The 13,208-nt window shown below is 42.5% G+C and overlaps 1 pseudogene; it reads right to left on the reverse strand.

The window, feature by feature from the left end:
- Positions 1-7,219: 7,219 nt before the first annotated feature.
- Positions 7,220-7,609, reverse strand: LOC110137718 (non-histone chromosomal protein HMG-14 pseudogene; annotated as a pseudogene).
- Between the last annotated feature and the right edge of the window lie 5,599 nt (positions 7,610-13,208).

The raw sequence follows: 13,208 nt of genomic DNA on the forward strand, positions 1-13,208 counted from the left end.
GATACTGTGGAGTGCCTGGCATGTAAGAAGTGCCTTGAAAAACACTTATGATATTACCCAGTTGGAACAGTGAAAGCAATTGCAGTTGGTGGAAAAAGAAATAAAGAGGTAAGTATATTGCAAGAAAATTTCAAAGATGGCCAACAGAGAAGCCTAAACATTGAATTTACCCTGGGGTGGAAGGCAGATGGAAGGAAAGGGACTGTGTGGATGCTGAGTCCCTTCAGATTCTTTCAGGTCCCATGGGCTCTAGCCCACCTCTGTCCATGGAATTCTCCAGGCAAGAATATTGAAGTGGCTTGCCATTCCCTTCTACAGGGAATCTTCCCAACCCAGGGATGGAACCCGGGTCTCCTGTATTGTGGGAGGGGTCTTTAGTGAGCCACCAAGGAAGCCCAAGGAAAGGGAGGTTTTGAGCTAAATCTTTGGGACTCCACGGACTACCTGCCGGGCTCTTCTGTCCATGGAATTCTCTAGGGCAAGAATACTGGAGTGGGTTGCTATGTCCTTCTCCAACTGATTTTCCCAATCCAGGTTTCGAAACCAGGTCTCCTGCATTACAGGCAGATTCTTTTATATATATATATTTATTCATTTATTTGGCTGCACCAGGTCTTAGTTGCAGAATGTGGGATCTAGTTCCCTGACCAGGGATCGAACCTGGGCCCCCTGCATTGGGAGCTCAGAGTCTTAACCACTGGGCCAGCAGGGAAGTCCTCCAGGCAGATTCTTTACCATGTGAGCCATCAGGGGAGCCCAATCCTGATCCACCACCCCAGGAAATCAGCAGGTGGGGGCTCTATGCACCCGTGGGTGATTGGAGGGAGAGGAGCACTGTGATAACAAAAGTGGTGTGAGGGCTTTCCTGGCGGCTCAGTGAAGAGTCCACCTGCAGTAGACACAAGTTGGATCCCTGATCCGGGAAGATCCCACATGCCACGGAGCAACGAAGCCCTTGCGCCACAGAACTATTGAGCCTGTGCTCTAGAGTCTGGGAGCCGCAAATACTGAGCACATGCTGCAGCTACTGAAGTCCTCAGGCCCTAGAGCCCATGCTCCAAAACAAGAGAAGCCACCGCAATGAGAAGCCAGCACATAGCAAGTAGAGTAGCCTGCCTGACGCAACTAGAGAAAATCCCGTGCAGCATCGAAGACCCAGCACAGCCAACAATAAATAAACATTTAAAAAAGTGATATGATAATCTGACTGAGTTTAGAAGAATTATCAGAATGTTTCAAAGAACATTTTACACCCCTGTATATGTTTAACTTTTTGATTTGTAACAGCTGCTAAGGATTTCAGATGCATTTGCTTGGTGGAGGCATTTAAGATGAAAGAATCAAAAATATACTACGTTGTATAAACGTTATCTACAACATTTAAGAGATTTCAATTCACTACATTTCTGAATGGACTCAAAGATGCACTCACTGACCTGTTTGAAAATGATAGTCCGCTTTGACAGGTGTATAAGTAACACCATAGCTATCCTTGGAACCGAACACTTAAGGGAAATGCTTGTTTCTAAAGGTATGATTTAAATTATATGTTTACAAAGTGACTACAAAGATGGGTTTTTCTAGGCATCAAAGCTGCTCCAAATCAAACACTGTTATTAGTTTGATTTGAGGAACCCAAAGCCAGTGTGGCTGGAGCAGATGGAGCAAGGGGAAGAGTGGGAGGAAACGAAGATGGGGTGTGGTGGGGTTTGGGGGCTGCAGGGAAGAGAGATTCCCCGAGAGGTGGGCGCCAAGGAGAATTCCGAGCAGAGGTGAAACTAATCTAATAGGTTTTGCGTAACTTCCACCAGCTGCTGGGCTGCGAGACTCAGCTACTTGGTGGGTATGGCAGGTGGGGAAAAACCGAATCGTGGTGGTTTCTCCCAAACCCATTTAAAAAAAGCCTGAAGTCTTGACCTCCGAAGCTCGCGTGATCCCCTGCAGCCGCCAGAACGCCGGGCACCTTTCTGACTTTTGAGCTGGACACTACTGCCCCCGCGTGGCCATAGCCTGAACTTCAGCAACGTCTTGCCTACAGCGTTCCCTTTTGGGTGCGCAAAGGACCCTTTCGGGTGCGCAAAGGACCCCCTTGTGTGAGGCGCGGAGGGGTCCTGCGATGGAGTCAGTGAAGGTCTGCCCTCGAGTAAGTCCCCAGGGAGGGATGAGTGAGCTACGCGGGGATTAAGATGTTTGCAGGATAGTCTGATGAGCAGCTGGCTTCTCAGAAACTTGCAAACCAGAGAGATTCTCAGAGGACGGGTCTTTGGGTAGTGTCTGTTGTTGAGTTGCTCAGTCGTGGCCGACTCTTTGCGACCCTATGGACTGTAGCCCACCAGGTTTCCCTGTCCTTCACTATCTCCTAGAGTTTGCTCAAACTCATTTCCACTGAGTCAGTGATGTCATCCAACCATTTCATCCTCTGCCGTCCCCTTCTCCTCCTGCCTTCAATCTTTCCCATCAACAGGGTCTTTTCCAGTGAGTCAGTTCTTTGAATTAGGTGACCCAAAGCATTGAAGCTTCAGCTTCAGTCCTTCCAGTGAATATTCGGGGTTGATTTCCTTTAGGATTGATTGGTTTGATCTCCTTGCAGTCCATGGGACACTCAAGAGTCTTCTAGCACTACATTTTGAAGGCATCAGTTCTTCAGTACTCAGCCTTCTTTGTGGTCCAACTCTTGCATCCATACGTGGCTACTGGAAAAACCATAGCTTTAACTATATAACCTGTCCCAGCCTTCAGTTCCTAGTCATCCACCCAGGTCTGCTAAGATTCTCTGGTTTGCCTCTGCTTACTAGTGCTCTGTAGAGCAAGTCCAAGCCCTTTAGCCTGGTGCTTGAAGTCATGGAAAACCCAGTTCTGACTGCCCCACCAGATTATTAGCATGAACAGTACACCAGTAGAGACCTCCCTGGTGGTCCAGTCATTAAGAATCCACCTGCTATGCAGGGGTCATGGGTTTGACCCCTGGTCTGGGAAGATCCCACATGCTGTGGAGCAACTAAACCTGCACCCCACTCCTGAGCCCACCCCCTAGAGTACACAAACCTCAGCTACTGAGTCTGCTTGCCTAGAGCCTGTGTTCTGCAACAAACTGCAACTAGGGAGTAGCCTCTGATCACTGCGACTAAAGAAAGCCTGGGCACAGCATTGAAGACCCAGTGCAGTAAACAAACAAACAAAAAGCTATCACACTCAAAAAACGTAGGAGGAAATTTTTTTTTTAGTTTATCTTTTTTATTGAAGGAAAATTGCTTTACAGAATCTTGCTGTTTTCTGTCAAACCTCAACATGAATCAGCCACAGGTATACATATATCCCCTCCCTTTTGAAACTCCTTCATATCTCCCTCCCCATCCCACCCCTCTATGTTGATACAGAGCCCCTGAGCCATACAGCAAATTCCCATTGGCTCTCTATTTTACATATGGTAGTATGTTTCCATGTTACTCTTTCCATACATCTCACCCTCTCCTCCCCTCTCCCCATCTCCATAAGTCTATTCTCTATGTCTGTTTCTCCATTGCCTCCCTGTAAATAAATTCTTCAGTACCATTTTTCTAGATTCCATATATGTGCATTAGAATATGATATTTATCTTTCTCTTTCTGACTCACTTCACTCTGTATAATAGGTTCTAGGTTCATCCACCTCATGAGAACTGACTCAAATGTGTTCCTTTTTATGGCTGAGTAATATTCCATTGTGTATATGTACCACACTTCTTTATCCATTCATCTGTCGATGGACATCTAGGTTGCTTCCATGTTCTAGCTATGGTAAATAGTGCTTCAATGAACAATGGGATACATGTGTCTTTTTCAATTTTGGTTTTCTCAGGGTATATGCCTAGGAGTGGGATTGCTGGGTCATATGGTGGTTTTATTTATTTATTTATTTATTTCTAGTTTTTTAAGGAATCTCCATACCATCTTCCATAGTGGCTGTATCAATTTACATTCCCACCAACAGTGCAAGAGCATTCCCTTTTCTCCACACCCTCTCCATCATTTATTGTTTTTTTTTTTCTTTTTTTTTTCATTTACTGTTTGTAGACTTTTTGATGATGGCCATTCTGACCAGTGTGAGGTGATATCTCATTGTGGTTTTGATTTGCATTTCTCTAATAATGAACAATGCTGAGCATCTCTTAATGTGTTTGTTAGCCATCTGTAAGTCTTCTTTGGAGAAATGTCTGTTTAGGTATTTTTCCCACTCTTTGATTGGGTTGTTTGTTTTTCTGGCCTTGAGTTGTATGAGCTGCTTGTATATTTTGGAAATTAATCCTTTGTCAGTTGTTTCATTTGCTATTATTTTCTCCCATTCTGAGGGTTGTCTCTTCACCTTGCTTATAGTTTCCTTTGCTGTGCAAAAGCTTTTAAGTTTAATCAGGTCCCACTTGTTAGTTTTGTTTTTATTTCCATTACTCTAGGAGGTGGGTCATAGAGGATCTTGCTTTGATTTATGTCATCGAGTGTTCTGCTTATGTTTTCCTCTATGAGTTTTATAGTTTCTGGTCTTACATTGAGGTCTTTAATCCATTTTGAGTTTATCTTTGTGTATGGTGTTATCAAGTGCTCTAGTTTCATTCTTTTATATGGAGCTGTCCAGTTTTCCCAGCACCATTTATTGAAGACGTTGTCTTTGCCCCATTGTGTATTCCTTGCCTCCTTTGTAAAAAATAAGGTACCCGTAGGTGCATGGGTTTATTTCTGGCTTTCTATCTTGTTCCATTGGTCTATATTTCTGTTTTTGTGCCAGTGCCATACTATCTTGATGACTGTAGCTTTGTAGTGTAATCTGAAGTCAGGAAGGCTGATTCTTCCAGCTCCCTTCTTCTTTCTCAAGACTGCTTTGGTTATTCGGGGTCTTTTGTGTTTCCATATGAATTGTGAAATTTTTTGTTCTAGTTCTGTGAAAATTGTCATCAGTAGTTTGATAGGGATTGCATTGAATCTGTAGATTGTGTTTGGTAGTATAGTCATTTTCACAATATTAATTCTTGCTACCCAGGAACATGGAATATCTCTCCATCTGTTTATGTCATCTTTGATTTCTTTCATTAGTGTCTTGTAATTTTCTGTATACAGTTCTTTCATTTCCTTAGGCAAGTTTATTCCTAGATATTTAATTCTTTTTGTTGCAGTGGTGAATGGGATTGATTCCTTAATTTCTCTTTCTGATTTTTCATTGTTAGCATATAAAAATGCAAGTGATTTCTTTGTATTGATTTTGTATCCTGCAACTTTGTTAAATTCACTGGTTAGCTCTAGTAATTTTCTATACTATCTTTAGGGTTTTCTACATACAGTATCATGTCATCTGCAAACTGAGAGCTTTACGTCTTTTCTGATCTGATTCCTTTTCTTTCTTTTTCTTCTCTGATTGCGGTAGCTAGGACTTCCAGAACTATGTTGAATAATAGTGGTGAAAGTGGGCTCCCTTGTCTTGTTTCTGATCTTAGGGGGAATGCTTTCAGTTTTTCACATTGAGAATAATGTTTGCTGTAGGCTTATCATATATGGCCTTTACTATGTTGAGGTAGGTTCCTTCTGTGCCCATTTTGAAGAGTTTTAATCATAAATGGGTACTAAATTTTGTCAAAGGCTTTTCTTGCATCTATTGAGATAATCATATGTTTTTTATCTTTCAATCTGTTAATATGGTATATCACATTGATTCATTTGTGTATAATGATGAATCCTTGCATCCCTGGCATAAACCCATCTTGATCATGGTATGTGAGCTCTTTGATGTGTTGCTGAATTCTTTTTGTTAAAATTTTGTTGAGGATTTTTGCATCTATATTCATCAGTGATATTGGCCTGCAGTTTTCTTTTTTGTGTTGTCTTTGTCTGGTTTTGGTATCAGGGTGATGGTGGCCTCATAGAATGAGTTTGAAGTGTTCCTTCCACTGCAATTTTTTGAAGGAGTTTTAGAAGGATAGACATTAGATCTTCTCTAAATGTTTGATAGAATTCTCCTGTGAAGTCATTTGGTCCTGGGCTTTTGTTTTTTTGGGAGATTTTTGATCACAGCTTCAATTTCAGTGCTTGTAATTGGGTCAAATGTGGATATGTTGTTACATCATAAGTCCCACTAATTCACAACTTAGTATCATATACAATACCTACTGAAGTTTTTCATGTGTTCACAGCACATTAGCAAAGTTACTAGGAAAATTGGACTACCATGATGCAAGGTGTTATAGAGTGAACAAAATTGTGACCAGAGAGCCAAGATCAAGGAGTGGTTTGCTTTGCAAAACAATTCTACCCAAAAACAACAGGGGGAGAGAAGAAATTTAAAGTGTTCAATGAGACTTTTCCTGGCAGTCCAGTGGCTTGCAGGGGGCATGGGTTTGATCCTTGGTCAGAGAACTAAGATCCTTCATGCTGTGTGTCATGGCAAAAAAAAAAAAAAGTTTAAGAGATTAAACATATGTTGACTCAAAACTGCCATTTAATATGCTTTGTATCATAGGATATAAAAGCTAACCCATCTATGGAACATTAAGATGACCGCAAACACAATCAAAACTTCCCACATTCAATATACTAGTATTTTCTGGTTGTACCAAAAAAACAAAAACAAAAACCAAACAACTCAAGCAGCCAGGAAATAATTTCAACTCTTAAATAAAAAGTATTAATAGTGGCAACATGGATGGAACTAGAGACTGTCAAACTGAGTAATGTCAAAGAAAGACAAATATCATATGATATCACTTATATGTGTAATCTTAAAAAATGGTACAAATAAACTTACAAAACAGAAATAGAGTCACAGATATAGAAAACAACCTTATGCTTATGGGGGGTTCTGGGGAGGGAGGGATAAACTGGGATTGACAAAGACACATACTATATATCAAATAGATAATAAAGACCTATTGTATAGCACAGTATACAGTATAGCACAGGGAACTCCACTCAATACTCTGGTTTAGGAAAAGAATCTAAAAAAAAGAGTGGATATATGTATACCTAATTCACTTTGCTATGCACCTGAAACTAACACAACAGTGTAAATCAACTATGCTCCAATTTAAAAAAAAAAAGGGTTTGCACCTTAAAAATGGATGAAATAGGATTTCTATCATCTTAAAAATACTACTAGAGCTACTAAAAAACTTTGCATTTACAAAATAATTGATAAAAAGATTCCTTTTTATTGTACAAGAAGGTAGGCAGGAACCACTGATAGGCTCAGGTGTGTGATATTACTCACACGTAACTTGTTTCTTTCCTGCCCCGTCAGAGGCTGGTTTCTCCTTGTTTCCAGCCTCTCCATTTGATGCAGGTAAATCTTTAGTCTCTTGGGTGGCCATTTCCACCCGTTTTCCCTGTGCTCCCTTTTCCCCTTTTGTTTGCACTTTTCTATCCGAAGATTCACCCTTTCCTGTTGCCTTCTTTGGCTTCGTTTCCTCTTTGGCAGGAGTAGGCTTAGCTGACAGCCTCCCAGGTCTCCTCCTGGGCTCCTCCTTCCCCGCCCCCGACAAGGAGCTGACCTTCCTCTGGGGCACTTGCTGGGAGCGGGGGGAGGGCTCTGGAAGCTGGTCTGCTTGGCCATGGCTGCTCCTTCCCCTGCTGGAGAAGTTGGGACCCCTCATGGGCCCTTTTCTTGGTTTTTTTTGCTTGTTTGTTTTATTCTCTTTTCTTTTTGCTCTTCTGATTGAGTGACTTTTACTACCCTTGTCACCCAGATCACCAGTCTGTTTTCTTGCCTTCGCTGACCTCCTGCTGGTTTCCACTAGTGTATTTTTGGTTTTAGTAAATGACTTCAAACATTTTTTCTTTTTTATAGTTTCTAGCCCTTCGCTGAAGGAGGCTTTCAACTCGCCTAGGCTTTTGGTGATTCTCTCATCAAATTCATCCAGTTTTCTACTGAGTCTGATGAACATCTTTACAAGTGTTACTCTGAATTCTTTATCTGATAAGTTTCTTATCTCCTCTTGGTTTAGTTGTTTCTCTGAGAGAGCCTCATGTTTGAAAGATATTCTTTGAAAGATTCTGTAGTTCCTTCATTTTGCCTAACTCTGTTTCTAAGTATATCAGTTAGTCGCCCAGCCTTGAAAGAGTGGCCTTATGTAGGAGGTGTCCTATAGGATCCAGTGGTGCCATCTCCCCTGGTCAGCAAAGCCAGGTGTCCCGGGGGCATCCCCTGCATGTGCCCTCCTGTGATGGGTAGACAGCAGTAGTTGCAGGTGTGCTGGTGGGTGAGGTTGGTCCCCAGGCAGACCTGTCTGTGACTGCTGCAGATGGCCTTAGCAGGTCGAGCTGGTCCCTGGCCCAAATGTCTAAAGACCCTGGCTGAAACTGCTGTGGGGAGGGGGTGCTGGTGCATAGGCTTGGCCTCTTGACTTCTTAGGAGAAAGCAGGGGCAGGGCAGGTGGTGTTAGTTAGGCTGATGGAGACTGACAGAAATGGTGCTCACCAGCACCAAGCTGGAGAAGGCAATGGCACCCCACTCCAGTGCTCTTGCCTGGAAAATCCCATGGACTGAGGAGCCTGGTAGGCTGCAGTCCATGTGGTCTCAAAGAGTCGGACACAACTGAGCGACTTCACTTTCACTTTTCACTTTTATGCACTGGAGAAGGAAATGGCAACCCACTCCAGTGTTCTTGCCTAGAGAATCCCAGGGATGGTGGAGCCTGGTGGGCTGACATCTATGGGGTCGCACAGAGTCGAAGCAACTTAGCAGCAGCAGCAGCAGCAGGCCAGCTATGTGGAAAGAAAGTAAAAACAAATGACGCCTGCCAGCACTTCTGTCCCCAACGTTCCACTGGACCCCTGCCCTTCTGGTGCACACCCTGAAATTAGCTGATGACTCTCCTTTTCGTGTGGCCCAGGTGCTTTTCAAGCTGCTGCCTTTGTGATGGACTTTGGAGTGAGTGAGTTTCTGCCTGAGTCCCTTAAGAGTGGAGTCCCTTCCCTTTCCTACAGCTCCTGGGCTCCCCCAGATGTGAGCCCTGCTGGTTTTCAAAGTCAGCTGTTATGGGCGCTCAGCTTCCCAGTGCAGGCTCCCCAGGCTGGGGAGCCTGATATGGGACCTGGACCCCTGCTCATCAGGGGGTACCTCTGCAGTTGTGATATCTCTCCTGTTTGTGGGTTACCTCACAGGAGTGTGGGGGTGGTTGGTTCTCACTAGACCAGGACTCTGCGCCTCCTACCTTTCTCAATGTGGCCTTTTCCTTATATCCTTAGGTATAGAAAATCTGTAGAAAATGGTTCTAGTCTTCAGTCCTCGGAGGCGGCGGTTCTATATGTGGTTGTAGTTTTGGTGTGTCCCGGGGAGGAGGTGAGCACAGGATCTGCCTATTCCACCAACTTGATCTGAAATTTGTGCAAGGCGCGACCCTCAGCACTTGGCTGAACCTAAGTTCAACCTAAACCAGGGCTAGAAGATGACTCTGAATCTGGCTCTGCTGCCCCTTGAGCAGTCACTTGCCCCATCACTTAGATTCAGCATCTTTACTCCGTTAGAACCTCTCTTTAGATGTAAAACCCAGAAAAGTCAGATAAAGGTGATCCTATCGCCTTTCAATCAGAAGGAAATATTTATGACCTTGGTTTTGGCAAAGTATTCTTAGATATGACACCAAAAGCAAATAGAGGGGGGAAAAAGATATTTTGGATTTCACCAAATTAATAAATTTTGTGCATCAAAGGGCACCATCAAGAAAGGGAACACATCATTAGAATTCTTGTGCACTATTGGTAGGAATATAAAATTATTCTTCTGGTATGGAAAACAATATGATGGTTCCTCAGACGTTACAGAGGTGGTATGTGATTCAGAGATTCCTGTACTGGGTGTACGCTCAAAAGAATCTAAAATATGGACAGATACTTGTACATTTGTTCATAGGGCCATTATTCACAATGGCAAAAATGTGGAAGCAACCCAAGAGTCCATCAAGGATGATTGGATCAATAAGATGGAGCATACATGTAATAGAATATTATTCAGATTTAATGAGAACGGGGGCTTCCCCGGGGCTCAGTGATAAAGAATCTGCTTGCATTGCAGGAGACACAGGAGATGCAGCTTCAATTCCCGAGTTGGGAAGAGCCCCTGGAGGAGGAAATGGCAACCCACTCCAATATTCTTGCCTGGGAAATCCCATGGACAGAGGAGCCTGGCAGGCCACAGTCCATGAGGGGGGCAAAGAGTCCCACACAACTGAGCAGGTGAGTACACACTCAATGAGAAAGGAAGTTCTGACACATGTTAAAACATAGATAGACTGTGGGGACATCATGTGAAGTAAAATAAGCCTATCCAAGTAGGACAACTACTTCATGATCCCACTTATGTGAGGTTCCCATAGCAGTGGAATTTATAGAGACAGAAAATAGAACAGTGGTTTCAGGGGCTGGAGGAAGGTATGAATGGGGAGTTGTTTAATGAGTACAGAGTTTCAGTTTCACATGATGAAAACAGCTCTGGAGATTGGTTTTCCATAGTCAATGTACTTCACACTGCTGATCTGTACACTTAAAATAGTTAAGATGTAAATTTTTATAGTATGTGTATGTGATCACAATCAAAAGTAAAAACTCTTAAAGTGAGAGAGTGAAAACAGCCCACAGAAGGCAAAAAAATGGAAAATGATATATCTGGTCAGAGACTTGGGTAAAGTATAAAGAACTCCTATAAATCAATAATAAAAAGCCAAATAATCCAATTTAAAGGTGGCAAAACACTGGAATAGAAATTTTTCCAAGGAAGACATACTAGGATTTCTGGACATGATTACACATCAAGGAAATGCAAGTCAAAAGTACAATGAGGGTGGGGCTGGTGGGCAAAATTGGTGAAGGAGGTCAAAAAGTACAGATTCCCATTTATAAAATAAGTCACAGGAATGTAATGCGCAGTACAGCAGTGTAGTCAATAATGCTGTATTGCATATTTGAAAGTGGACCGAGGAGCCTGGCAGGCTACAGTCCATGGGGTTGCAAAAGAATAGGACATGACTTAGTGACTAAACAGCATTTACTGGCTCTCCTTGGTGGCTCAGTGGTAAAGAAGTTGTCTGCCAATGTGGGATATGCAGGAGATCTGGGTTCAATCCCTGGTCTGGGAAGATCCCCTGGAGGAGGAAATGCAACCCACTCCAGTATTTTCGCCTGAAAAAATTCCATGGACAAAGGACCCTGGCGGGGTTACAGTCCAAAAGGTCGCTAAGAGCTGGACACAACTGAGCAAATGAGCACAAGAGAGTAGAGCTTAAAAGTGCTCATTGCAAGAAAAAAAAATTTTTTTTTGGTAGGTATGTGTGGTGAGAGAGGTTAACTAGACTTATTGTGGTGGTCATATTGCAGTATGTACAAATATAGAATCATCATGTTGTACAGTTGAAACTAATACTGAGTTGGCCAAAAAGTTTATTCAAGTTTTTCCCTAAGGTAGTACTAGCCAACTCAATATAATGTGATATACTAATTATAACTCAATTAAAAAACCACAGTGAGAAACAACTACATATCCACTAGAATGGCTAGAAAAAAGTGAGAGAATAACAAGTATACTTGAGGATATGGTGAGATTGAAACCCTTATACACTGCTGGTGGAAAATAAAAAATGATGCAGTCACTTTGGAAAACAATCTGGCAGTTCCGAAAGATTAAACCTAGAATTACTACATAACCCATTGATTCCACTCCCAGGCATGTATCAAAGTGAAATAAAAACACACTTCCACACAAAAACTTGTACATGAATGCATTGACTTGAAATGAACTGTCAGATATTTCTCCAGCAAATATGAGTTTACTTGGGATTGGCAGAGAATTACACTTCAGGACCTGAAGCCATGGTGAGTTGTGAGCCAGTCACCCCAGAGCAAGCGAAGGAGGTTGCGAGGGAAGATGATGTTATGAGGGTGATAGTAAAAAAAGTTTATGGTGTTTCACTGGCTGAGTCCTTGCAGGGAAAGAAGCCTCCTTCTTCCGCTTTGGCTCCGCTATCATTGCAGGATGTGAGAGCTCCCCCTTGTGGTCTCCTGACTCTAATTGAGGTTTCTGTTTGTTTTTTTACACAAATGCTTATAGCAACAGTTTTCATAATAGTCAAAAGTAGTAATAATCCAATGTCCTTTAGCAGGTGGATACAGAAATGTGCTATAGCCACACAACAAAATATTTTATTGTTGTTGTTCAGTCGCTAAGTTGTGTCCAACTATTTGCAACCCCATGGACTGCAGCACACTAAGCTTTCCTGTCCCTCACTATCTCCCTGAGGTTGCTCAAACTCATGTTCATCGAGTCGGTGATGCCATCCAACCGTCTCATCCTCTGTCGTCCCCTTCTCCTCCTGCCTTCAATCTTTCTCAGCATCAGGGTCTCTTCTAATGAGTCAGTTCTTCGCATCAGGAGACCAAAGTATTGGAGCTTCAGGTTCAGCATTAGTCCTTCCAATGAATATTCAGGTATTAGTATTGAATGGTTTGATCTCCTTGCCATCCATGGAACTCTCAAGACTCCTCTAGCACCATAGTTTGAACGCATCAGTTCTTTGGTGCTCCGCTTTCTTTAAGGTCCAACTCTCACATCTGTACATGGCTACTGGAAAAACCATAGCTTTGACTATACCTAACTTTGTCAAAGTGATGTCTTGGCTTTTTAATATGCTGTCTAGATTTATCATAGCTTTCCTTCCAAGGAGAAAGCATCTTGTAATTTCATGGCATATTACTCTGCCATAAAAAGAAATGAAGTGTCAATAATACCTGGATATCCCTTGAAAAATTATGCTAAGTAAATGAAGTTAACCACAAAGTCCACATATTATAGAATCCCACTCATGTGAAGTCAGTGAATATAGAAACCTAGAGAGACAGAAAGCAGATTGGTGATTGCCTAGGGCCTGGAGGAGGAAGATGGGAAGACACTGATGGCTAGAGGGTAAGGGGTTTCTTTTTGAGATGATATAAATGTTCTAAGATGGACCACGGTGATGACTGCATGTATCTGTGAGTATACTGAAAACCACGGCATTGTCCATTTAAAAGTGGCCCATTGTATGTAGTATGTGTGTTGCATCTCAACAAAGTCCTTCAAATAAATGGATAAATGCATTAAGAGTTTTGCACCATAAAGGAGGCTGAGTGCCTGAAAACTGATGCTTTCAAATTGCGGCACTGGAGAAAACTCTTTGAGTCCCTTGGACTGCAAGGAGATCAAGCCAGTCAATCGTGAATATT

Source organism: Odocoileus virginianus, chromosome 3, assembly GCF_023699985.2.
Source record: "Odocoileus virginianus isolate 20LAN1187 ecotype Illinois chromosome 3, Ovbor_1.2, whole genome shotgun sequence".
Classification (NCBI taxonomy): domain Eukaryota; kingdom Metazoa; phylum Chordata; class Mammalia; order Artiodactyla; family Cervidae; genus Odocoileus; species Odocoileus virginianus.